Source organism: Anomaloglossus baeobatrachus, chromosome 3 (genome assembly GCF_048569485.1).
Source record: "Anomaloglossus baeobatrachus isolate aAnoBae1 chromosome 3, aAnoBae1.hap1, whole genome shotgun sequence".
Classification (NCBI taxonomy): domain Eukaryota; kingdom Metazoa; phylum Chordata; class Amphibia; order Anura; family Aromobatidae; genus Anomaloglossus; species Anomaloglossus baeobatrachus.
In genome coordinates, this window is record NC_134355.1 from 123,146,502 (window position 1) to 123,172,407 (window position 25,906).

The window sequence follows — 25,906 nt, forward strand, 5'->3', positions numbered from 1 at the left end:
AATCGAGATGGTTTGGGGTGAGCTGGACCGCAGAGTGAAGGCAAAAGGGCCAACAAGTGCTAAGCATTTCTGGGAACTCCTTCAAGACTGTTGGAAAACAATTACTGGTGACTACCTCTTGAAGCTCATCAAGAGAATGCCAAGAGTGTGAAAAGCAGTAATCAAAGCAAAAGGTGGCTACTTTGAAGAACCTAGTATATAAGACATATTTTCAGTTGTTTCACACTTTTTTAAGTATTTCACTCCACATGTTTTCATTCATAGTTTTGATGTCTTCAATGTGAATCTACAATTTTTAGAGTCATGAAAATAAAGAAAAGTATTTGAATGAGAAGGTGTGTCCAAACTTTTGGTACGTACTGTATGTTTCCATCATGGCTCCATCCTGGTATATATGTCCCCATCATGGCCCTATTATGGTGTATCCTGGTGTATGTCCCCATCATGTCCCCATTTTGGTATATATGTCGTAATCATTGCCCCATCATGGTATTTGTCCCCATCCTGGTATATATGGCCCCATCATGGTATATATGGCTCCATCCTGGTATATATGGCCCCATCAAGTCCCCATCCTGGTATATAGCCCCATCGTAGTATATGTTCCCATCCTGCCCACATCCTGGTATATAGCCCCATTCTGGTATATGTCCGAACATGTCCCCATCCTGATATATGTCCTAATCATGTCCCTATCCTGGTATATATGGCCCCATCATTTCCACATCCTGGTATATAGCCCCTATCCTAGTATATGACCCCTTCCTAGCCATATCCTGGTATATGTCCCCATCCTGGTATATGTCGCCATCCTAATATATGTCCCAATCATATGCCCATCCTGGTATATAGTTTCATTATGTCCCCATCCTCGTATTTATGGCCTCCTCATGTCCCCATCATGTCACCATTCTGGTGTGTATATATAGCCCCATCATGTCTCCATTCTGGTATATAGCCCCATCCTAGTATATGTCCCCATTTTGGTCGCGTCCTGGTATATAGCTCGATCCTGGTATATGTCCTCATCATGGTTGCATCTTGGTATATGGCTCCATCCTGTTATATGTCCCCTTCCTGGCAGCATCCTTGTATTTAGCCCCATCCTAGTATATGTCCCAATCATGGCCCCATCCTGGCATATGACCGCGACCTGGTAACTATGATCCCCCAGCCTGCCGCACAAAGTAAAAAAAACTCAACAATTACACTCACATTCCCGCCGCTCCCCCAGTGTCATCCTCCGGTGCTGGCAACTGACCAGCGTATAAGCAGCGCAGTGCATGACATCACTGTCATACGCGCCCACTTACAGCATTGTCATCTGTGCCAGAATAATCGCTGATCCACATGCCCAGGATTATGCGTGTGGGGAGCAGTGAATACTCATAGCCTTAATTGGCAGCCTACACATCTCAGCACAGGGACCCAACAGTTTTCTGTGCTGTGATTTATTTCAGCTGGATGCGTGGCTTTAGATGCACATCCAGCTTAAACAAGTGCTGGGGTCGGTTGGCCCACTGCACCCCCAGGCCCAGACGCGATCCCTGCGACCGCGTTTGTTACGCCCCCGGACAGCATCAATAAGAATCAGTAATTCAGGAATAGGTTTTTTTTTTTTTTTACACCATTAACCGTGTCATAAAAGTGATAAGACAGCTTTATTCTTTGGGTCATTACGATTACAGAGATACCACATTTACATTGTTTTTTCATGTTTTGCCACTTTTACGATAAAAACAATTGTATAGCAGAAAATTAGTTTGTGCATTGGTGTACTCTAAAGGGGGCTTTACATGCTGCGATATCGCTAGCCATGTCACTCGTGAAAGCATCCGCCCCTGTCGTTTGTGTGTCACGGGCAAATCGCTGTCCATGGCGCACAATATCGCTAGTATCCGTCACACATATGTACCTTCCTAGCGATGTCACTATGGGCGGCGAACAACCTCTTTTTTAAGGGTGAGGTTCGTGCGCCATCACAGCGACGTCACACAGTGGCCTGCCAATAGAAGCGGAGGGGCGGAGACCAGTCGCATTAACAGCACGCCCACCTCGTTGCCGGCAGGACGCAGGTACGTTGTTGTTCGTCTTATTAACCTATAAGGAGCCCCTTTAAATCTCAAGAGTTGATTCCCATCAAAAGACCTAATACCTATAATTAAGACACAGGAATCTAAATTGCTTGCAAAAAGTGAAACAATTATTTTTATTATTAAAGCAAAGTACATTTACATTGTAATTAGTGACATTTCACAAAAGGACCATAGCTTAGTGAAAAAGATGGAGGGAAAATAGTATAGCCACACTAATAGTTCATGTGGTGATGCACCCCGAGTAGGCAGAAACCCTTTTAATTTTACCAATTTATTAAATGCCAGTTGAGACCAAACGACTACATTGTCAGGGGAATACTGTCTATGAGATTAAACCCATGTATTCAGATCTCATCAAACATATGTGCCAACCGACCTGTTGGGGTCGAGTAATAACACTAATTATATGTGGATGTGACCACCCTCAATCCGGCAATGCAATTGAGAGCTACACACAATCACCCTAAGAAGCATATGCCAAAAGTATACAAAGGGTTAATTTGTTATGATCTATAGTGACACTATTTATATGTGGATGTAAACACCCTCAATCCTACAGTTAGATTGAGAGCTGCACAAAAACCCCAAGAAGCATATGCCACAGGTAAATAGTGGGTTAATTGGTGTATCACCCCAGAGTTGAAATTACTCCAGGTCACACGTAAGTATATTCTTAAATATCAATAATAAGGTCAGAAGACACATTAAACCTGCAATAAACCTGCAATACAGACAATTTGGTCTTTACCTGAAGTCATGTTTAGTGATGGCTAGAGGGTTTCCACGTGGTCGGGGTCCGTCACCAGTGACTCTGCCTCAACGCGCGTTTCACCGCTTCGGTTTCGTCAGGAGGCTTGTGTGTTGAAAAGTGATGTCCCCTCTTATAGATCCCCCGATCAGGTACAGGTGTGCACGGACGGTCAGCTGTTATGGACGCGCCCACCGACATGATGCAGATCCCGCGAGCCCGTCGCCAGTCGAGCGCGTCACACGCCGCATGACCGCTTACGTGCGGTCAGCGGTCATGTGACACGGAGCCAGCAAGGAAACCGGATGTGTCATCCGGTCGCCATGCCAACTCTCTCAGTCGGCTGACTTGCTCGCGGTGATATGCAGCGCATGCTGGAGGCGCGTCAGAACCGTCAACCTGCACAACCCGAGCCCGGTCGTCCAAGATCCTGATTGTATCATAACCTCACCAATAGTAAGTAACCCATTTTACAGAACGCATCAATACACATATCATAAATTAACGGTCAAGAAATATAAGCATTACTGCTGTAAGGTTTAGAGAGAGAAACAGAAGATTTAGATAGAAATAGAGGGATCACATTGCATTATCTATGTAAATCAGATGACACACGTAATATACTAACTAATATTATAATAAATGTATATGAGCGCATCTGATAATCACTTATACATATATAGAAACTGTAATCTCAGTTATTATATTCCTCTCTTGTTATTTCTTTTCCTTCTCTCATTTCTTGAGTTTGTAATATAGGTTAGTACGTATCCTCCAATGGGGGTCATCATTCCATAGGTGGTGAATTATAATGGAACTATATGGCTCCAGAGGGGGTAATTACAAGAATGAACTATTGAAAAAAGAAACGAAATGGATAGTGGTCCTGGATACAATGACACCTAAGGGACTAAATGAGTCTCTAAGCTTCAAGTCCTATTTATCAGATTAGCGCGAATTTTAGTTTATTTTATTCATCTTATATGTGTTTTTAATTGTTATCATCTGTTTTCGTTATAGCTTCCTATATGATATAGTTCCATTATAATTCACCACCTATGGAATGATGACCCCCATTGGAGGATACGTACTAACCTATATTACAAACTCAAGAAATGAGAGAAGGAAAAGAAATAACAAGAGAGGAATATAATAACTGAGATTACAGTTTCTATATATGTATAAGTGATTATCAGATGCGCTCATATACATTTATTATAATATTAGTTAGTATATTACGTGTGTCATCTGATTTACATAGATAATGCAATGTGATCCCTCTATTTCTATCTAAATCTTCTGTTTCTCTCTCTAAACCTTACAGCAGTAATGCTTATATTTCTTGACCGTTAATTTATGATATGTGTATTGATGCGTTCTGTAAAATGGGTTACTTACTATTGGTGAGGTTATGATACAATCAGGATCTTGGACGACCGGGCTCGGGTTGTGCAGGTTGACGGTTCTGACGCGCCTCCAGCATGCGCTGCATATCACCGCGAGCAAGTCAGCCGACTGAGAGAGTTGGCATGGCGACCGGATGACACATCCGGTTTCCTTGCTGGCTCCGTGTCACATGACCGCTGACCGCACGTAAGCGGTCATGCGGCGTGTGACGCGCTCGACTGGCGACAGGCTCGCGGGATCTGCATCATGTCGGTGGGCGCGTCCATAACAGCTGACCGTCCGTGCACACCTGTACCTGATCGGGGGATCTATAAGAGGGGACATCACTTTTCAATACACAAGCCTCCTGACGAAACCGAAGCGGTGAAACGCGCGTTGAGGCAGAGTCACTGGTGACGGACCCCGACCACGTGGAAACCCTCTAGCCATCACTAAACATGACTTCAGGTAAAGACCAAATTGTCTGTATTGCAGGTTTATTGCAGGTTTAATGTGTCTTCTGACCTTATTATTGATATTTAAGAATATACTTACGTGTGACCTGGAGTAATTTCAACTCTGGGGTGATACACCAATTAACCCACTATTTACCTGTGGCATATGCTTCTTGGGGTTTTTGTGCAGCTCTCAATCTAACTGTAGGATTGAGGGTGTTTACATCCACATATAAATAGTGTCACTATAGATCATAACAAATTAACCCTTTGTATACTTTTGGCATATGCTTCTTAGGGTGATTGTGTGTAGCTCTCAATTGCATTGCCGGATTGAGGGTGGTCACATCCACATATAATTAGTGTTATTACTCGACCCCAACAGGTCGGTTGGCACATATGTTTGATGAGATCTGAATACATGGGTTTAATCTCATAGACAGTATTCCCCTGACAATGTAGTCGTTTGGTCTCAACTGGCATTTAATAAATTGGTAAAATTAAAAGGGTTTCTGCCTACTCGGGGTGCATCACCACATGAACTATTAGTGTGGCTATACTATTTTCCCTCCATCTTTTTCACTAAGCTATGGTCCTTTTGTGAAATGTCACTAATTACAATGTAAATGTACTTTGCTTTAATAATAAAAATAATTGTTTCACTTTTTGCAAGCAATTTAGATTCCTGTGTCTTAATTATAGGTATTACGTTGTTGTTCGTCGTTCCCGGGGTGTCACACATAGCGATGTGTGTTGCCTCGGAACGACGAACAAACTGCGTCCTGAACCAGCAACAATATTTGAGAAATGAACGACGTGTCAACGATCAACGATAAGGTGAATATTTTTGATCGTTAGCGGTCGCTCGTACGTGTCACATGCAACAACGTTGCTAACGAGGCTGGATGTGCGTCACGAATTCCGTGACACCAACGACATCTCGTTAGCAATGTCGTTGCATGTAACGGGGCCTTAAGAGCTAGAGCATTTTTATTTTTTCACTGATGGAGCTGTATGGTGGCTTGTTTTTTGCTTGTTTTTTGTGGGACAAGATGACATTTTCAGCTATAACATTTTTATTTACATGTCACTTATTTATCGCGTTTTATTCCACTTTTTTGTCAGCTGTATGATGAAAAGGTTTTTTATAACATTTTAAATAGTATTCACTGAAGAGGTTAACTAGTGTTATTGTTTTAAGGCTATGACCGTACTTTGCGTTTTTACCTGCGTTTCCGCAGCGTTTTGAGCTGCAGCGTTTTCATGCCAAAATGCATGCGTTTTGGTTTTCCATGATAGTCTATGAAAAATGATGATTTCCTGACTGCACTTTGCATTTTAAAACGCTGCGTTTAATTTGCATATTTTGTGGCAAAAACCATGCATTCAAAGAAGCCTCATGTCAATTGTTTTTGCCATTTCTGCAGCGTTTTGCTAACATTGAAGTCAATGAGAAATGGCAAAAACCAAGAAACTTCAAATTACCAGCATTTTACTTGCTTTTTAGATGCAGAAAACATGCATTTTGGACTTCAAAAACGCATGCTTTTCTGACATTAAAATAATGGAATAATATGTCCCTTTACACACACACATAATCCGACAATTAAATTATAGAAAATTTTGATTTTATTGCTATTTTTTCAATAAATATTATAAAACCGCGATAATTTCATTAAATATAACTATTTTCTTTATTAATTCTAAAATTATATGTTTTGCTTTTTTTTCTCTTCTTTTATTCTGTTTGACTATTTAATCTTTATTTATCAGTGTCTTGGTGTTCAAAACGCATCTCTCAAAATGCAGGTGAAAAAGCATGGAAAAAGCGCTGAAAACGCATCTAAAACGCGGTAAATACGCATGCGTTTTTATCGCTACATTTCTGGAAAAGGCAACTTTGGCTAAATCAATTAAGGCAAAAACATGCATTTAGAACTGCAAGTAGGACGACGCAAAGTGCGATCATAGCCTTAAGATCGGGTTTTTACAGATGCGGCGATACCAAATGTGTATTTTTTTATTTAATTTTTACTTAATTTTATATGCACAGGCTGCGTTTTTTGTTACGTTTTTGTTTTTACGTTCTTTGGTGCAGTTTTGTTGGTAGAAATTTCTGACTTTTGACTTCCCAGCAAAGTCTATGAGAATTCAGATTTGCTGTGCGCAGGTTGCAGTTTTTTTGTCTGCAGTTTATTGGTCATAAACTTCTGACAAAAAAAATGCAGCATGTTCATTCTTTTTGCGTTTTGTCCCTGCGTTTCTCACTAGTGATGGGAGGATTCGCAGATCAATCCCTCGCCGACTCAGGGGTAGGAGCAAGGGCATCATACTCACCGATCACCGGCGCGGCTGTCACACTGCTCCTGCAGCTGCTCATTTTTCTTTCGGAGCCACTCATTAGGCTCATACAGATTCATTGCTTCCCCCGCCAACCGGCGTCTGTGATTGGTTGCAGTCAGACGTGCCCCCACGTTGAGTGACAGCTGTCTGTAACCAATCACAGATTCTGGTGGGTGGGTCTATATTGTACAGTAAAATAAAGAAATAGATAATTAAAAAAAAAACGGCATGCAGTCCCCCACAATTTTGATACCCAGCTAAGATAAAGCTCCACAGCTGGGGGCTGGTATTCTCAGGCTGGGGAGACCCCCATTATTGGGAGCCCCCTAGCTTAATAATATCAGCCTGCAGCCACCCAGGATTGCCACATCTATTAGATGCGACAATCCCAGCACTTTACCAGGCTCTCGCCAATTGTGCTGGTGCTGTGGCAATTGGGGTAATAAGAAGTTAATGGCAATCCATAGTCCTAAATTAGTGATGGCAAGCATCTGTGAGACCCCCCCCATCACTAATATGTATGTGAAAGTAAATAAACACCCAAAAAATCCTTTATGTGAAATAAAAGACAAAATAGCCACCCTCTTTCACCACTTTATTAACCCTGCAAACACCCCTCCAGGTCCGACGTAATCCATACGAGGTCCCACAACACTACTACATCTGACAATCACAGCAAGCGCCATAGAGCATGACTGCCCACTGTGAGGTTCAGGCTGCGACTGAAGTCAGCCATGCAATCAGCGGGGATGTCACTCAGGTGATCTGATGTCACAGCTGGAGTCCTCCACCTGTGATGGCAAATCAGGCCATGTCTGCAGTGAGCCACACGATCAGCGGTGACGTCACTCAGGTGAGTCCTCCGCCTGCAACTCACTTCAGTCGCGGCCTGATTTGCAGTTACAGGTGGAGGATTTCTGCTGTGACCAGAAATCAGCTGAGTGATGGCGCCGCTGATCGTGCAGCTCATTTCAGTCACTGGGGTGATTTGCTGTCACAGGTGGAGGACTCCAGCTGTGGCTGCAGCTAACCTGAGTGATGTCACCGCTAATAGAACAGCTCACTTTAGTTGCTGTGCTGTCATAGATGCCTGCCATCACTAATCTAGTGCTTAGTCATAAATATAGACTTGCGCCGATAGCCAGTCATTGTTCTTCATTCTGTTCCCTTGTCTCAAAACATCAGCTGCTGACCTTGGTGTATACAATCTTACAGTATCTTGTTACTCATATAGAAAAGACAGCTTATAGAAAAAGCATATAGAAAAATGTATTATATTCTCACAGTAGAAAAGCACATAGAAAAATAAATTGTATTCTCACAGTCCCCCCTAAAATATTTTTCTATTTGATTCCCTCCAGCTTACTCTGAGTTTAGTTTCCCGTCTGCTTTAGTTTTTATGACTGCCACGGCCGTTGGTAGTTTGAGAGCTGTGATCAATGCTACACAGCTTCAGAGTTCTTTATGGGTGCTCCACTGGCTGTTTTGTAGCCTCGTAGTGCCCACAGAGACGTGTATCTGGAGCCCATGTAGATATTGTTCATCTTTCCTTCTGTCAGTTAGCAGGCTTTAGTGAGAGCCATAAATTTGGCTTCCTAGGCTGACAGAGGCAATGGTTCCGCAATAATGATATCCGGAGATGCCACAACAGAGTAACTTGTGTGAAATCATCCTGTCTCATCCGCATAGCGGATGTAAAGAAGGACAGATCAGCATCTGGCAATAGTGTCTCTGTAACTGTGGGCAGGTGGGAGCACTCAGATCTCATAAATTCAAAGCAATCATGTTCTTGGATGTCCTTGTCTTCATAGTCAATGTCCATAGGCCTGAAGGGGAAGTATTCCTCCTTTGAGAAAAAAAGTCAATGGATTGAAAGTAGTACAGCGCTAGAGCATAACATTGGAGGGTAGGAGTAAGGTGCACTAGAGTCTTGTATGCCTTTGTGAGGAGATATTCTTCTGTTGACTTTGTTCGAAAATAACCTTGAGATCATGTGGAGCAAGGATAGTGACAGGGTTTCTTTCTCTTCTTTCCTTTTTTCCCTTTCTCAACAGGGTTTCAGAGGAATGTAGTAACTTCCATCAGCTGCTAGTAATGGATATAGAGGAACAGGGCTGGGTCTGGGTGTACTTGGCAGATTGGGTGTACAAAGATGACCGTCTGGGGAGGAGCTTGTCACATGGGTAACTGCGTCACTGAGTGGAGGCAGGGTGACATCAGAGGGGGCGGAGGGTGTGGAAATACAGGGTGATGTGGGCGAGGGGTTGGCCACCCCACAGGAAGCACAGTACATGGCAGTGGGAAGGTTTTGCTGGGCACACTGAGAGCAGGTAGAACAATGTGGACCCTCGGTGCCATTAGAGAATGGTGGTTGTAGCAGAGAATTGTAGTAAACATAACACAACACATTGTCTTTCTTATCACATACTTCTTCCTGCACATAACTTTCTTTTACAATTGCGCAGGGTACTCCATACCAAGCTTAGGCTGTCCCAAGTAATCCTGCATCTTCCAAAGTTCCCTTCTGTTCTTTCAATGCCTTATTCCATTGTTCATGTTGTAATCGACCATATTCTGACATACTGCAAATTAGCATCAACTTCTTTATTTCATTTTTTTTTCACATATTTATTGCAATTCCGGTGGGTAACCAAATCACGAGCTTTCATATGGACTTAAAGGTGTCTATTTGTTGGGGAATTTTCTGACCAGTTGTGATCCCTGAGACAGAACCTAATACCGTGTACAGTCAGGGGGACACCCAACCAGGACATTGATTGTCCTTTTCCCACTACTCAGAAGATGGCTAGTCTGAAATCTGTAGCAAGGGCATATACCTTGTCCGGGCCTTCTAACATTTAAGTCTGCCACTATTACCAATCAACTGTACCTGGTCTACACAATACAATTCACACTGAAAATCCAGTGTCAGAAAACACAACTAGCTAGACATATTCCCAAGAACAATTTCAGCAGACAAACACTTATAACCTTTTCGGGTTCTTTAAGGTCGCCCAGGAGGAAGGGAATTCGGTTGTATAGATAGACTCATGGGACCAACTAGACTGCCCCAGGCTAATAATAATGAGGGCCGCCCAAGGACACAGATAAGAGAATTATTATACTGTAAATCAAAACTCTTACCATAGTCTGTTTGGAGTTAAAGGTAGGGTTGGGCAGCCCACAGTCACCACAGGGACGTCTGGTGTCAGTCTCCTAAGTCTCTGTTCCTTCCTGGAGTGATCCGATTCACGGCCCCATCTGTTAAGGAGAAATTCCACAGTTTTCGGGAAATCTCCTTCTTAACAGTGAATGTCTGCTGTAATCTCTGATTGAAGGTCACTGAGAGCCAGAGGAGAAATTCAGATCACACAGATTAGCTGGTATAAAATTCCTTTATATAATTTTTAGAAGCCTTTTTATAGAGCAATAGTGGGTTAATCTCTTACTAACATTTCTAAGTATGCCATTGGCTATATTAAAAGCATGTGCAGAAAGCCTGTGACATTTACCATTTTTTTGGGACTTCCCCTCCAGCCCCTCCTGTGTTCCAACTCTATAACTTACAGAGTCTTTGTCATGTACCTCATTCATAAATTTAGACTTGCGCACATAGCCAGTCATTGTTCTTCATTCTGTTCCCTTGTCTCACAACATCAGCTGCTCACCTTGGGGTACACAAGCTTACAGTATCTTGATACTCATAGAAAAGAAAGCTTAATTATAGAAAAAGTATTGTATTCTTACAGTAGAAAAGCACATAGAAAAATATATTGTATTCTCACAGTTATACATATTAGACATGCTCGGGTACGCTGTTATTTATAATGCTCATACTACAAGAGCAGATAACACTTGAGAAAAGCCTCAATAGGGTGAAACTTTCTGCGTGAAACTTTCTGAAAACAAAAATGACTCGGTTGTAACAAACACAACTTTGTCTCTTAAGTAACTTCTGTCATTTGAGTGCTGAAAGTTACCTTTTTAAATAAGCAATCTAGTGCTGTCGTAAGGTTTTTCCCATCTAAAGTAGGGCTAGCACCTATAATCCCTTATATATAGCTTTATATAATGCTGTATATATGTCCCCAAGCCGCTTTGCATAATGAAAAAAAGACCTTATATTATACTTACCTATCTGGTCCGATGGGCATCTCTGGTCTTGATCCAGTACCTCCTCTTGTCTTGCAATCAACGTCCTCCTTCCCTGCTTCGTGTGTATGTCATCCACACAGTGTCTCGCATCTTGTTGTGCTTCAGGCACACTTCTCTCTGCCCTGCCAAGAGCAGAGCAAGGTATTGTAATGAGTATGCACTGGCGCTCTTTGGCCTTTCCCCATGCATGTGTTGCGCCCCATGGGGCCTAAGGGGTTACTCATCACCAAACCAGTGGTTGCATGGGGTTGCTGTGACTGGCCTGACCCAGTTCCGTAGCCCCGTCGGCTACATGTAAATGACAAACAGGTGCAAGGTGTAGAGGGAAGGAGGATGAAGGGTCCCTGAGAAGCGTGTCACTGGTTGCAACGGTGACTGGGTTCTTGGCCTCCTCCACCACCGGCCCTTCCTGCGACTTTTCCTCTTCCAGGGGCAATGTTGGATGGGAATGGGGGATGCTTTGCAGTGCCACTTGTGGTGTGCGGCCAGGGATTAGCCACCGCTGCGAGATGTTGCTCTCCTCCGGGGCTGATGTTACTGAAGCCCAGATAGTCCAGCTCCCCACAGGTGGAGCGAGCCCCAGGAAGGATGAGGACAATGGGGACGGCTGATGGCGCCGAAGCGTGGGGCGGCGGCGCCAGCAATGACAAGGACGACACAGGGGGCTGCGATTCAAAGTTCCGCTTACTCACAGTTCTTAAGGTGCCCCGGAGGTGCCGCTCTCCGCCACCATGGATGGACTCCAGCCGGTCCCGGGTGAATCAGTTACAATCACCAGTGTGTGTGGAAATGTGTGAGACCTTCCTCCTTGCGCTGACACACGGTTCCCCATAGCCTAAAGCAATTTGGGGACTCCGCTGTCAGTGTTAAGTGTCCCATGCAATATGCAGGTGATGCGGGTCCTCGCCATGGGGTCCGACCGTAGCCCTGACCCTGGATCATACATGTCACTGTGCTCCGAGAAAGTGGGTTGTGGATGATGGGACATGATATCCCCATAACCTGTAGATTTGTTGGAGTCCGTGAAGGTGTCCCCAACCGAGGGTCCTGCACCCCGACTGCGCTAGCACTGTGGGAACGATTAGGCTCGACCTCAGCTACCATCTCCTCTTGTCCAAACATCTCCACCGGCTGCCTCTGTCTCTTGCCCTCTTTCAGTCTCATTCCTGCAGACTCAGTGCAGTGTTGTGGCCCCTGGCTCTGGGACTATCTCCACCTATCTCCCGTCCCAGGGCCAGCCTGTTAAATGCTGCTCTATCAAGGTTGTCTGCTCTGTTCTCTGTCCAGGGCTGTACTCACTCCGAAATGAAACTGTTTGTCTTTCTACTCACTGAGAGCAGCCCCCACCTCAGGAATGACTCAGCAGTGCTGGGGGATTTCCCAACCTGGTTTTCTGTGTGTGTTGACTGGCTCACTAGCTGAGTGTTTATGTAAGTTATGAGCTCAGGATTTGTGTAAGTGAAACAAACCAGTGATTAACCTCATCTCACCTGCGAGAGAATTACAACTTAAAACAGATGCAATACTCTGTGGCAACTGAAGCCTAAGGGGCGCCACACATGCACATTAGTTATAGGTGCTGGCCTTACTTTATATGGTTAAAACCTGCTGACAGGTTTCTTTTAAGTGTATTCCTCCAATCTTTTAGTCATACAAGTATGCCCAAAGTAGCTAGTGTCATCACTCATATCTTTATGAACGGATGGCTTGTTATACACATATACGTTGCACTGTGAGTTGTCAATCAAAGTACTATGGCGTGCTCATAGCCACCACTCACAAAAGTCCTAGCAATGACTGTAGTCACTCTGGGCACCTATGGCTGAAAACCATTGGCTCCTGGGAGGGATAAATTTAATTATCTGGTAATCGCGTTTCCACTAAGGAGGCCGGACACCATTGTAACCCTATTTCTCTGAAGATCAACCCTATATGTGCAGGTTAATTGCATTTGTGTGGGAACATGACAAATTCCCTTTAAATACTTTCTCTACTCAGGGAAAGTATGTTCTATGTTTCTTGTATTCTCCATGAGTTCTCCTTATGGAGTTAAAATGTGGATGAAACTCTTTGCCCAATCACTAAGAGAACGGTGTTCCTGTTCATTCACTTTCCTGCGCTCATCTATGAACAGTGCAGGGCAAAATAAGAAACAGAACACACATCACTCACTGCAAAGTAGTTTTGCAAAGGGGGAAAAGGGAGCAGTATGTGACATGCCCGCACCGGGGCCGTGGGGCACTCGTTACTTGCCCATGGTTCTGTTTCTTGGACACTGCGGTGGTGGCAAAGCTTGGTTTCCGTGACCCCGGCGGTGTCAGTTAAAAGGGAGAGATATAATAGTTTGTGACGCCACCTGTGGTATGCGGCAAGATAGGTGCTGCCACTGCAGGTTGGGGCCTCTGGGGCAGATGGTGACGCAGCTTGGTTGGAATAGCTCTCCACAGGTAGAGCTGGGCCCCAGGGAGGATAGAAGTAGTAGTAGTAGGTGATGGTGGGGGTGCAGGGCCGGAGGTGCAGGCAAATAATGGAGCAACACAGGCATTCAGTCTCAAGGTTTTTACTCACTGTAGCAGGTTCCAAGGTAACACGACTAGTCAGTGACTGCCTTTGGAATACTGGGTTCCACTGTGATGGACTCCAGTCGATCCCGGGTAGTTTGGAGGTCAAGACCGGTGCACCTTTCTAGTGTTCCTTCCCTGGTCATCTTCCTGCACTGACTTCTCTCCCGCCTGTCCTGCGCTTACGAACACACCCTGTCGGGTGGCTTGAAGTTCCATACCTTGGCCATATGTGGTTACGTCCAGCGAATTCGTGTGAGAGTTGGCTTTGGTACCAGATGGGTCCTTAGCCTCTGGTTTTACTAGTGTAGCACGTTGGTTCTTCACCTCTAGTCTAGGAACCAGTCCCTGTTCTGATGCCAAGTCCCTCCACTCTAATATGTTGTATGTGGAACGAGGTCACGAGAGTATGGCACACTTCCCATGGGCTCTAGGACCCTTTCTGTCTTGTGCCTGGGTCGAGCTGCACCAGCTCCAGACCACAGGTCTTCACTCCTCCACTCTTCCTTCTCGACTCCCTGACATTACTGTGTCCTCTCACTAACTCAACCCCAGGCTCTGTCGTATTAGGGGGAGGGAGGTACCATCACCAGTGCTGGCTATAGATAGCATTAATGGCACCAAGCCCTAACCCTGACCCGGGGGAGCTGCTAATTTAGAGTGTTGTGTGTTTTGTGTGCATACCGGTGGATGACCTCTTTCTTAGCCAGGATGGAGCACCACACCTCTGGCTGAGGTGCAGTACCACTGTGGCGACTGAAGCCTCAGAGGCGCCACATATGTATAGTGAGGGAGCAGTCTGTGAGAGGGAGGACATAAGGAGCAAGCAGTATTAGAAGGGGATCATGTGCAGAATTCTGTGAGGGGCAGTCATGGAGAGCAGTCTATGCAAAAGAAGGGACAATGGGGAGCAGACAGTGAAAGAAAAAGGTATGGGAAGAATATGGCAAAGAATAGCTTCAAAATCAACAATAGCAAAGAAGGTTAAGTTCGGAGCCCTTTGGCTTGTTGGGACCTTTGGTGGCGGGTGAGACCCTCATTCTGATGACTGCTTAGCAAGTTTCTGCTACTCTTGAGACAAATAAAAACTTCATTCAGTCAGCAATCCCTTCATTCCTAGCCATCATTTCCTCTTTAGGAGCTCAGTTTCTTAGTTTGCTGTTTTTTGTTAAAACTCGAGGTCGGCCAGAAGACTTTCACTTACACAACTAAGAGCAAATCTCCTGTCGTAATTAGAAGTGGTAATCCGGCCTCCCTTCCACAGAAAATTTCCTGTCTGACCAGATATTAGTGGATAAAACCCTAATTTTTGATGTTACAGCAGAATCAGCTTAATTTCAGCAGTTCACATTTAAAGCCGAGCTACAGGGGATGATGAAGCCTTAAATATGCATATGGGCAAGTCATTTGTAGCCATAAAGCATAGACTTTATATCTGCTTTCAATCAGTTTATAGTATAAGGCTTGCATTTGTTTTATCGCTCAATAGCATGCATGTATTAAGCTTATGCTTATAGCCTACTTTTCGCTACACAAGACTTTAGCTTTATAGTTTATAGACTGACCGAAGTGTCACATAGACCTTCTAAATATACAAATGCATTTATAGAGTGAACTTAATCTTATTCTATCTACAGCATCTAGCCATACATTATATTATGTTAGTTCTGGTATGCAGATTAGTTTGATTTCCTGTGAAAATAAGTCCTACCCCTAAAATAAGCCCTAGTAGGATTTTGGGGGCTTTTTGGAGTATGCTTAAAGTATAAGTCCTACTCCAAAAATGAGCCGTAGTTGCAGTTCCATAAGAAAGAACCCAAGCAGGTAAAAAAGTTGAAGAATACTGCAGGACTCTCAGGTCCCTTACTTTTCTAGCTGTATTGCAATGCAGCTCTCACAAACAGATCAGGTAACAGTATTACTCCATGTAAGTGGTACTGCTCCCAGTTACCAGGTGAAGCCAACCACTGTAGAACACAGGGGGATCCTGACCGCGATGCAGATGTGAATGTGAGAGCCGATTCACTTGCCAACTCTAATTGCTTGGGGTCTGGTAAGTGTGATACCATACCTCCCAACTGTCCTATATTCTGCGAGACTGTCCCGATTTGAGGGCTCTCTCTGGCAGTCCCGTGACTCACAGCTGTTGTCCAGGCTTTTTCCCTCAGTGCAGGGAATAAGTTAAATGAAAATCTCAACCACTCCGGTTTTCTTGGATAGCCAGGACTCAAACTCATAAACTCACTGTCCATAGGCAGCTCTACCACTGAGCTACTGCCTCTGATGAAAGACACAGGCAGATTTGGTAATCTTGACCTGTATTGCAGCCAGAGAAACTAGAAGCAGCTACATAGATAGATAATACCACGTGAACGCCTTGTTTGGTTTGCACATTCCTTCTGTTTCTATCAAAACTAATATTGGTGGCTGTTCACACTCAGCCACCTCACCCTTTTCCACAGGCATGATAATTAAGCACCATTTACTTGGGCCTGCTCCGCCTTAATTTATGGTTGCTGGTCAGGCACTGTGAGGGCCAGTTCTGACATTGTCCTAGGGTGTGTGGTGTTTGCTGCACATACTGGGCCGGGCTGCCTTTATTCGCAGCTGCCTCTCCTTCCAACATGGTAGCGCTTCTGAAATGTTACAGGTAAATGTGTTGCTTTAATATGGTTCTGCTTTTAATAAATTTAGGAGGCCGCATGGCACAATGGAAATTTAAAATATAGAGTAGGACCCTCTATTGAGATTTGCCGTGACGTGGCAGGGGTGGCTAAAAAAATTGATCTTTTATTGATATAGATAGATAATAGATAGAAAATAGATAATAGATAAATAGAGAGAGGGATAGCTAGAGGGAGAGAGAGGGAGATAATAGATGGAGAGAGGGATAGATAATAGATAGATAGATAGATAGACAGATAGATGTATAAATAGACAATAGATAGATAGAGGGATAGTTAGACGGATAGATAAATAGATGATAGATAGATAGATAATAGAGAGATAGGTAGATGGATAATGGATAGCTAGATAGATAATAGATTATATATAATAGATTGATAGATAATAGATAGATAAATAATACATAGATAATAGGTAGATAATAGATAGATAGATAAATCGATAATAGATAGATAATATATAGGTGATAGGTGATACTGCATCTCTATGTAAATAGAAAATAGATAGATCATAGATGATAGATAGATAATAGATAGATAGATAATAGATTGATCATAGATGACAGATAGATTGAGGGATAGATAGATAGATAGATAGACAGACAGACAGACACTGCATCTCTGTGTAGGTGAAGATAAGAGTCAGATTCATATGTTCCCATAAAACTACTATAAGGAATTGAGAAAAAAAATACAAATATATATATATATATATATATATATATATATATATAAAAAAAAAATCTTTATTTTCTCTTTCTTGGATTCAAACTAGCAAATTACAAACACGTGTCCAGCAGTCCTTGGCTATTGAGCCACAAGTAATGATGATGTCAGAAGGAGGATTTTATATAGATGAACCTACAATGCAGCCTCTCACACAGGACACAGAGCTCCATTGTAAAGAGCAGCATATCCATCTCCTGTATTCTAGATGGAGAGGAAAAGAGATTTTTTTTTTCTTCTAATAAAATTACTAAAAATAATAAAAAAAATAGAATAATGTAATTTTGATTGCGCTTTTTTTTATAAAATAATAAACATCACAAATCAGCAAATAACATGGACATATTTGGTGTCTCTGTAATCGTAACGACCCGAACAACACAGTGATCAGATTATTTATTGGTATCGGTAAATGGAGCAAAATAATGGCGCAATTGATTATTTTTCTCTATTAAACCCATAAAAAATGTAATAAAAATGTATCGCTGAAGCCGTGTTCACACATAGCATAAATGCTGCTTTTTTTCTGCAGGTGTCTGCACTACACAACACAATAACAATCTTCTCTGATTATTGTGTGTTTGCGGTATTTTTTATGCATTGTCCCCCTTATTTGATACGTTTGTTGCAGATGTGAATCTTAAAGCTTATAAAGAAAAAAAACACCAAATCCACAGAGTTCAGCAGCATCTTTAGACGCTCTGAGAGTGGAGATTTCATGAGGTCTCATCCACTTTGATGGACATTTGGTCCGTGGTCACATGTAGAGTAAATGCCGGGTTTTTTTGCTGTTTTTTTGCACATAAATTCTGCTGTGTGTAAATGTCCAAGCAAAGTGGATGTGATTTGATGAAAAGATGCCGCTGAACTCTGCGGTTTTGGTTCTTTTTTTTTCCTCTATAGGTTTCTATGTGGGACTTAAAAAAATGCAGGAGAAAACTGCAGATACTATTATAAGTGCAGAATCTGAGCTTTTCTGCACTATAAAAAAAACACTTAAAAATGCAGATTCACATCTGAACCAAAACCGCATTAAATAATGGAGAAAAGGCATAAAAAATCCAGCAAATATGGAATAATCAGAGAAGATTGTTATGGTGTAATTTAGTGTAGACACAATAAACACCTGATTTATGCAACGTGTGAACATGGCCTTATAGCACAAATACGCAAAATGTCATATAGTGACGCTTATATAAATATAAGAAAATTCTGGTTGCTATGATTATGAATGAACAATCCAAGGCATCTGCTGAATGACCCTTAGGCTGTGTCCTCACTTTGCGCTTTTACCTGCTTTTCTGCAGCGTTTTGAACTGCAGCGTTTTCATGCCAAAATGCATGTGTTTTGATTTTCCAGCAAAGTCTATGGAAAATGGGGATTTCTTGTGCGCACTTTGCCGTTCAAAACGCTGCGTTTAATTTGCGTAATTTTGGGCAAAAACTCTGCGTTCAAAGAACCAGCATGTCAATTGTTTTTGCAATTTGGGCTGCGTTTTGCTAACATTGAAGTCAATGAGAAGCTGTGAAAAGCAAGCAACATCAAAATTCCAGTGTTTTACCTGCTTTTTTGCTGGAGAAAGCATGCGTTTCTGACATCAAAATAATGGAATGATATGTCCCTTTACACACACACATAGTCCGACAATTAAATTAATGAAAAATATTAATTGAATGGAATTATAACGATAATTAGTATAAAACCGCCATAATTATATTAAATATAATTTTTTTCGTTATGATTTCACTAATTATATTTTTAACATTTTTTTCCCTTTTTTCATAGTGTTTGTATGGCAAAACTTTATTTAGTAGTGTATGTGTAATCAAAACGCATCTCAATTTAAGCAATGGAAACGCAGGTAAAACGCGCTAAAAACACGGCTAAAACGCGGTAAAAAGGCACGCGTATTTACCGCGATTTTGTGGTCAAAAGCAACTTTGGCAAAAGCAATTTCTGCCAGAGGATGCATTTAGAACTGCAACAACGACGACGCAAAGTGCGGACATGACCTTACTGCCAAATGGGTGCAGCTTGGGATGGGGCGTCGTCAAAATTTACCGCGGCACGAGCAGCGTCCCGCAGAGAGTGTCCCTCTTTCTGTTCTTCAAACATTGGGAGGTATGGTGATACTTTTAGGAGGTGTCTGCTTTCTTTGGGGTAAACATACCTGTAGATAGAGAATAATAAATTTAAGCAGGTAATTTAAACCATTGTAAATATGGTATGTACCCAACACTATAGGACTGGTTTTGCACTAGGAAAATAGATCAGATAAGAAATGTGCATCTGAACCAGTAATTGGATTAACACAAAATGATGGTGTTCCAAAATGTGATGAAAATATTGTTTTTGAATAAATGTTGATTTTTTTTGTTCAAGAATAAATGTGGATTGTTATTCATGAGAAAATAAGCCCTAGGTCATGTTCTTGAGAAAAAAATAATATAAGAGCCCTTTTTATTTTCAGGGAAACATGGCGCCTTTTATTTTTTGCATTCAAAAGCCCTTTTTTTCATCAAATTAGCTATGCATAGGTTTTTTTATTTCAGGATTATTTTTTTAAAAGGGAGATTTAACAGAAGATTGATAATGCCCAAACTACAGTTCACATAGATCCCAATGGTCCTGGATTCAGTGGAATGTCCTGATTTAAAGTCTCAGTCCCTTTGTCCCGCTATTCACTGCTGTTGTCCAAACTTCTCCTCCTCTCAGTGCAGTGTATAAATTAAATATTCTCCTGGGCTCCTCCTACTCTCAGAACAGTGCATAAATTAAATTCTCCTCAGCTCCCTCCAGAATGTTCTCATGAACTTTTTGTCTGTAGAGAGAAGCTCTATTTTTGCACCACTGCATAGACAGAGAATGTAAGGAGGATTTGGTTATCTTGACCTTTATTGTAGGCAGGCAGCCCAGAATGAGAATACAGCTATATAGAGATACACATGTGGTCAAAATTATTGATACCTCACGTTTAATGAAAGAAAAACCCACAATGGTCACAAAAATAACTTCTGACAAAAGTAATAATAATTAAAAAACAATCTATGAAAATGAATAAATGAAATTCAGACATTGCTTTTCAACCATGCTGCCACAGAATTTAAAAAAAAAAATAAAACTCATGAAATAGGCCTGGATAGAAATGATGGTACCCCTGAAAATAATGTGACAAAAGGGACATGTTAAATCAAGGTGTGTGCACTAATTAGCATCACAGGTATCTACAATCTTGTAATCAGTCAGTGGACCTGTATATAGGGCTACAGATACTCACTGTGCTGTTTGGTGACATGGTGTGTACCACACTCAACATGGACCAGAGGAAGCGAAGGAAAGAGTTGTCTCAGGAGATTAGAAAGAAAATGATAGACAAGCATGTTAAAGGTAAAGGTTATAAGACCATCTCCAAGCAGATTGATTTTCCTGTGACTACAGTTGCACATATTATTCAGAAATTTAAGATCCGTGGGACTGTAGACAACCTCCCAAATTGATGACAAATCAAAGACATGGATAATACCAATGGTAACAAAAAAACCCAGAAAAACTTCTAGAGAGAGTAAAGGTGAACTTCAAGCTCAAGGAACATCAGTATCACATTACACCATCCGTCATTGTTTGGGCCAAAGTGGACTTCATGGCAGATGACCAAGGAGGATACCATTGTTGAAACACATATCATAAAAAAAGCCAGATGGGAATTTGCCAAACTACATGTTGACAAGCTACAAAGCTTCTGGGAGATGTCCTATGGACAGATGAGACAAAAATGGAACCTTTTGGCAAGGCACATCAGCTCTATGTTCCCAGACAGAAAAATGAAGCATATCAAGGAAAGAACACTGTCCCTACTGTGAAACATGGAGGAGGCTCGGTTATGTCATGGGGCTGCTTTGCTGCATTTAATGCACCTATAAAATCCGAGAGCTGCTCCACTGTACCCTGCCACAAAATAAAAACATCATCGATGTATCTTAATTATTTTTCACTTGGTAACCAATGATTACTCTTTGTCTTCACATGTCTTGTAATTCTATCTACATGGGCTAAGTGGTCTGTACATTGTATTGTTATGATTGCTCTGTATAGCCATGTGACTTTACAGTTGTGCCAATACACCCTTTGTCTTTGCACGTACATGTGCATTTATGTGCTGTACTTTTTTATGATCTAATAAATTTGGATATATACCCTTTGCATCTAAACCACATTTGCTCTCCGTTTTTTTGCATTTCCACAGTGGTTTGCAATTATGTATATGGATGTCCACACAGGTCTTTCCATATGTTACTATTAAGGCTTTCAGCATGATGTACCCTTGAATTTATTTTCTTATCAGTTCTCATGGATATTTCTGCATATCTTATTTTAGGCCATGTGTGCACGTTGTGTTCAGTAACTTGCAGAAATGAACGCATCCTCTGGCAGAATTTGTCATTGTCAAATTTGGTTTTGACCACTTAAACGCAGGAAATACGCAAGCGTTTTTATAGCGTTTTTGCCGTGTTTTGACCGCATTTTACATGCATTTTCATTGCTTAAATTGAGATGCGTTTTCAATACAAATACACAACTAAATAAAGTTTGAACATTCAAACGTTAGGAAAAAAATTAATAACCTTTAAATCAAACACTATAATGATAATTGACCGAAAATGATTAATGAGATTTAATAATTCTGTTCAAAATAAAGTAAATGTATTGTTTGACTCATTTTTTAAAGTCGGAATGGATGTGAGGGCAAATGGAAACCTCTTGACCTCACTATAATGCCAAAAACGCATGCTTTGATTTTGACAAAAAAGTATGCGTTTAGCATCAAAAAAGCATGTAAAATGCTAGAAATTTCTTTTAGGATACGTATTGATAATTCTCATTGACTTCAATGTTACCAAAACGCTGCCAAAATGGCGAAACAATTGACTTGCTGCTTCTTTAAACGCAGAGATTTTGACAATTATTTTACACCAAAAACGCTGCGTTTTAAAAAGCATCGTTCGCACAAGAAAGCCCCAATTTCCATAGACTTTGCCTGGAAATCAAAACGCATGCAATTTTGCTTTAAAACGCTGCAGCTCAAAACGCTGCGGAAACACATGAAAAAACACAACGTGCGCACATGGCCTTAATACTACAGAAAAGCTTTGATCCTGCATTTAAATATGCCATGGCATTTTTTTGCTTGCATTTTTTTCAGGCTATACAGAAAAAAAGCACCATTTAACATATTCTTATATGTGAACATATGCTTTATCACCATACTTGGAATTATGGATTTTCATCCCATAGTTAATATTTCTCATACTTCTGTCTAAATGGAATTTTTTTTATTTAGAGTTTCCTATTTTGTTTTTATGGCATTCACTACATGGTATAAATAACATAGCATTCCATGATAACTTTTTTCCGTGGATCGTACGATTACAGTGGTATAACATTTATATAGATTTTTCTACTTTTGCACAATAAAAACATTTTTTTCCCCAGAAAACAGTTTGTATTTGTGTCACTGCATTAAAAAAAACTCGTACAGTTAAGGCGGCTTTACACGCTACGATATCGTTAATGTTTGGTCGCTGGGGTCAAGTTGTTAGTGACGCACATCCGGCGTCATTAACGATATCGCAGCGTGTAATACTTACCAGCGACCTTAGGCGACCTCAAAAATGGTGAAAATCGTTCACCATGGAGAGGTCGTCCCAAAGTCAAAAATCGGTAAGGGTTGTTTAGCGTTGTGGTTCATCGCTCTTGCGGCAGCATACATCGCTATGTGTGACACCGCATGAGCGAGGAACGTCTCCTTACCTGCCGCCGGCCACAATGCGGAAGGAAGGAGGTGGGTGGGATGTTACGTCCCGCTCATCTCCGCCCCTCCGCTTTGATTGGCCGGCCACTTAGTGATGTTGCGGTGACGTCGCTGTGATGCCGAACGTCCCTCCCCCTTGAAGGAGGGATTGTTCGGCAGTCACAGCGACGCCGCCGACCAGGTAAGTACGTGTGACGCTGCCGTAGCGATAATGTTCGCTACGGCAGCGATCACAAACAATCGCATGCGCGACGGGGGCGGGTACTTACACGCTCGCTATCGCTAGAAATTGCTAGCGATATCGCTACCGTGTAAAGCCCCCTTTACTCTGTCATATCTCTAGATCCCTTCTTCAGCATGACAACGGCAGGTGCATGTTGCTCATATGACTATGACCAACCTGTGTGACCTACACCTGCTAACATGGCCTGCAGTGTCTCTGGACTGGTCTTCTATTGGACGTATCAGGGACGTACTTGTTCGGCAAAGGGCACTGCCAGCAGCGGATGTTGATGACCTGCGTGCCCAAGTGCATTCAGCCTGTCAGAATAATACTCAGACAACAATAACCTGATTGATCTGTAAGCGCAGGGATTTTTGAATGTAGTGTTGATACCTGTGATATGGAGCAAAACCATACTATTTAAAAGTGAATATGATTGTTAGAATAAAGCAAGAGCAATCTACGTAGGATTTGTTTTTGGTCTATTACCACAGACATAGGTCTCCATAGCAGCTGTAGACACAAAATGATATAAGCCATATTTTTGAATGTGTAATAAGGCAAATTAAGCTTGGATAGGGAAAGCCTGCGCCATTTATTTTTGTTACAAGCAATTTATTGTAAATAAAACAATGATTTTCCTAACGGCTGTAAATTGACAACAGTCTAACAACACTATATAGATCCTTTTCTTTTTCAGTAACAGAACATAACCTATATTCATTATGATTTGCCTATATAGCACCATTAAATTCTGCAGCACTTCACAGATAGTATCATCACTGTCCCCATTGGTGCTCACATTTTCATACAAACTTCCTGCAGATGGTGTTTTTGGTGGGATTTTAACCAATGACCCAAGCAAAGCAAGAGTTGTAACAACTGAACCACGGTACAGTACTAACTACTGAACCACCATAGTGCTAATCACTGAGCCACTATACAGTTCTAACCACTGAGTCACCATACAGTGCTAATCACTGATCCACCATACAGTTCTAACCACTGAGCCACTGCCACTGTACAGTGCTAATCACTGAGCCACCGTACAGTGCTAATCACTGAGCCACTGTACAGTGCTAAGCACTGAGCCACCACACATTGCCAACCACTGAGCCCCCGGTACATTGCTAACCACTGAGCCAATGCACAGTGCTAACCACTGAGTCACCATACAGTGCTAACCACTGAGCCACCATAGAGTGCTAACCACTGAGCCACCATACACTGCTAATCACTGAGCCATAGTACAGTGCTAACCACTGAGCGACCGCACATTGCTAGCCACTGAGCCACCATACATTGCTAACCACTGAGCCACCATACACTCATAACCACTGAACCACCATACAGTGATGATAACCCCTGAGCCACCATACAGAGCTAATCCCTGAGCCAACGTACAATGCTAACCACTGAGCCACTTTACAATGCTAACCACTGAGCCACAATACAGTGCTAATCACTGAGCCACAGTGTTGCCAGGAAAGATTGTCACCTTTCCCGCAGTGACATTCTTTGTACCCTTCTACAAACATTCGTCTTTGAAGTTCTCACTTTGCCCTTTAGGTAGGTTGGTTTCTATAAAGCAATATTTTGCATTATTTGTAGAACATAGAATATGAGAATATGAGAATAATCAGTGTTTGCGACGTGACCGTGTATAGGACATTTCATTCTAATTTGTCATTATGAGGTTATTACAGCAGAGCAGCCATTTTCCTCTTAATAAATCTGGCACACTTCTTGCCTTACTCTGAATATCAAACAATTATGTTCATGTCTTGCTTGGAGCATAAATCATTTAAGGGATATCTTGATATCTGCTCATCAGATAAGATTATCTGGGATTAGACTAATCAGTAAATGTTTCTCTGCTCATTATTTTCCAGGGAAGATTTTAAGTCGATTCTCCAGCTGAAAGATTATTAATCTCCTAAAGAGCATAAAAAAAAAAATCACTTTTTGCTCTAATTTTCTACCCACGTCCCTCATTAATGGCACACGCATCCAATCCGGCTCCCTAGAGGGTTGGATAACACTTTTGCTGTGCTTGGTGACCCACCAGATGGTCCATGATCAGAAATGATGGAGACGCTTTGTAAATATGAGCAGTTGTTACAACACCTTTTTAATAGCTGCTAGTGGCTTTCCTTCAGGTCGGTAAGTAATCTCCAGTGGCCAAGTAGCCATCAATGATACGTGCCCTAGCTTTTGATCCCATTTTTTTATCTACAGACCTCAATTGATTCTATAAAGAGACATTGATTTTTCTATAACGACCTCATCCTGTGATTATCATGATCCTATTGCTTCATTACCAAACATCAGGAAAAGATTCTGGAGCCTATCGGCATAGTCATTATTTTACTTTTTTTTATTAGGATGACCCTTGAGTGTAATTTTTACACTTTACATGCTTAGCAATCATATATTTATTCACCCTATACTATGATATTGCCTTGGATTTAATGTTTAGTCTTCAATTTTGCTTCTTCTAGCTTAAAATCTGTAATAAACACCTATTTTTCATTTTTGAGTTTGTAAAAATCTATAAATCACTAAGTACAGAGCTGTAAATCACATTTGTAAATGTAGTTCTGTTTTGTAATATTACGTAGATCTATAAAGAATAGTTTGCTCTTCGTATTGCAATTATCTTCATTTTTGCTAAATTACTGTATAATCTATATATATAATTGCCTTATTCTGTCTGTCT